Source organism: Cupressus sempervirens, chromosome 10 (assembly GCF_028749045.1).
Source record: "Cupressus sempervirens isolate cs-2001-9-10 chromosome 10, ASM2874904v1, whole genome shotgun sequence".
In the NCBI taxonomy this organism is placed as follows: domain Eukaryota; kingdom Viridiplantae; phylum Streptophyta; class Pinopsida; order Cupressales; family Cupressaceae; genus Cupressus; species Cupressus sempervirens.
In genome coordinates this window covers 467,230,114-467,233,318 of record NC_143127.1, presented here as the reverse complement: position 1 = coordinate 467,233,318, position 3,205 = coordinate 467,230,114, and positions in this window count along the sequence as shown.

Genomic DNA, 3,205 nt, shown 5'->3' with positions numbered 1-3,205 from the left:
ATTTCAATTTTACCACGAGACCAAGATTATACCTAAACACCTTTAACAAAATGGGTATCTCCTTTGCCTTTGATTCTCAACTAAAGAAGTATCAACTTAGACTCTACCCTCCATATCAAATAATCAAAAAATAATCTTAATTTAATATGAAAAGATCAATTTAGTATAATTACTTTTATTCAATCTATTATCTCTAAATTAAAATATTTATAATCCTCTCAATGTTAAATGAAATTATTAAATAAAATAATAATTAATTGTAGCTTAACATATTGAGATCATTGATGAGGAGGATGAGGCCAAGATTAGACCCCAACATCTTTAACAAAATGTATATCTTGTCTACCCTTAACTCTCAAGTGAAGATGTTTCAACTTAGAATCGCCTACATTAAATTACAAAAAAAATGTGAATAAAATAAGATCAATTTAATAAAAGTAATTTTATCAAATCTATTTTTTTATTATGCTAGGACCCAATTTCAAGTTTGGACCGAGGTTAAGACTATACCCAAACACCCTTAAAGACAATGCATATATCATCATATTTGACTATCAAGTGAAGACCTATTAGCTTGTACTCTTGAGTCCTAAATTAAATTATAAAAATCAATCTTAATTTAATTAATTTTTAAATTAAAAGAAATAATTTCTTAACATTAAATTAGATTAATTAATTGTAATTTAATTGATTGAGACAATGTAGGTAATAGCACGATCCCAATGGTTAAATTTCAAATTCAAGTGAAGATGTATCAATTTAGACTCTATACTTTCATATTGTATAAATAAATTAGATTAATTAATAGCAATATAATTGATTGAGATAATTGATGAAGGTAATAGTACGTTCCCAATGGTTAAATTTCAAATTCAAGATGAGACCAATATGATACTTGAACAAGTTTAATGTAATATATATCTCCTCATCCTTGACTGTCAAGTGAAGATGTATCAATTTAGACTCTATACTCTCATATTGTATAAATAAATCAAATTAATTAATTGTAATTTAACTGATTGAGATAATTGATGAAGGTAATAGCAAGTTCCCAATGGTTAAATTCCAAATTCAAGATGGGACCAATATGATACTTGAATAGGTTTAATGCAATATATATCTCCTTATTTGGAGGATAAAATATTTATTTTTTCAACACAAAGTCTGTTTTGGCTTTGCAAAATCCAAAATATTTTACAATTTCCAGTGGGTAAACTTCCATCAACATATTTGGGAATTCCTTTTTTTGTGGGAGCAAACAAAGTTGTCTACTGGAACAACATCATTGAGAGGATAAAACATAGACTTGCAGCTTGGAAAGCGAGATGGCCATCACTATCAGGAAGAATCCTATTAGTCAAAACAGTGTTAACAACAATTCCAAATTATTTTTTTGCTGTCTTGAATGCTCCTGCCTCTGTTATTAGCCAGATTGAGAAACTGATTAGAAGTTTTCTTTGGTCGGATAATATGTCTGGGGATAAAAAGATTCCCCTAATATCTTTAAAAGAGATGTCTCATTCTAAGTCTAAAGGAGGGGTGGGCTTGCATGAACTTCTAAGTAGAAATAAAGCATTTGGAGGCAACTCGTTTGGTTTATGTATGAGAAACCAGATAGCAAGTGGTGTTCTATTATGCGTAAGAAATATTTGGATATTGATGACCCATTGCGTATCTTCACTTTAGCAAATCCTCCAAAGGGGTTAGCAATTTGGAATTTTATGATGGCTTCAAGAGAGGTGGTCTTCAACTACATCACGTGAGAAGTACATAGCGGGTTATTTGTTTCTTTTTGGTTAGATTCTTGGTTGGGCTTCTCACCTCTTGTTAACTCTCCCCAAGCTTTGGAGATCATGCATATCACTTACCAACATTGGGGCTCAAAATTGATTGATTTTGTGGTTGCAATTGAGTTACACTCAGGCAAGGGTATTTGGAAGGATCTGACATCCTTACCGTTGGACAATAATCAGTGTTCCTTTTTATTGGGAGTTTTTAAGGAAAGAAATTTTTATTTTTCTCGAGATAAGGATGTAGTAAGATGGGTTCCTTCTAAAGATGGTAGGTACTATGTTAAAGAAGGTTATAAAGCATTACAAAATTTGGCTGAAATTAGGCCCCCACATCGTGCTTCCAATCTTTGTTGGAATAATGTTGTGCTCCCCAAAGCAGGCTGTTTCACTTGGCTTGCCTTAAAAAAAAAGATTTTAACTAGTGATAAATTGTCTAGACTTTCAATAGCTCAGCCATTTAAGTGTGTTTTGTGTGAAGAAACATGGGAGACTGTAGATCACATACTATTACAATGTCCTTATGCGCAACAATGCTGGTTACATGTGCTCAAGAAACTCAATTATGAGATGCCACTTCCGAACAGCTTGTGGAATCTTTTTCAATCATGGCCCTTGCTTTATCCTAAGTCAATGTTTCATGGTATTTGAAAGTGTGCTCCTTCAGCTATTGTTTGGGCACTTTGGTGGGAAAGAAACAAGCATATCTTTCATCATGTTTCTTCACATATGAGCAAGGTGCAAGATCAGATTGAGAAATCTATATCTGAAAGCGTTAGTTCTTCAATTTCTTTTGTTAGATTTAATCACTATTTATCAGCTTGGGATAGTAGTATCATTCAGAATTGGAAAGCTATTCGCATTCCTATGGGTACTCATTCAAATCCAAAATTATCCGGCAAAGTTGATAGATCAAATGTCAAGTGGACTCCTCCATTATCTGGTTTTGTTAAGATTAACTTTGATGGTGTATCATGTGGAAACCCAGGCAAATCAGGAATTGGAGTTTGCATTAGAGATGAGTGTGGAAGGGTTTTAGCAATTAAATCTCAACCTTTACCTCCAGGGACAAATAATATGGCAGAGGCACAAGCTTTGCTAGCTGGCTTAATTCTAGCAAGAAGAAATGGTTTTCATTCAGTTCATATTGAGGGTGACTCAATGATTATAATTAAAGCATGTCTCTCAAAAAATTATTTCAATTGGAAAATTACTTATATCCTAAAACAGATTTGGAGGTTATTGGATTCGTTTTGAGAGTATCAGATATCTCATATATATAGGGAAGGTAATTCTGTGGCCGACTATTTAGCAAATATGGGATGTGATGATCAACATGTAGAGTTTGTTGCCCCGGCTTCACATCCCAATCTTAATTCTCATCCAATTATTCTGTCTCCCTTTCCTGTTCTAGC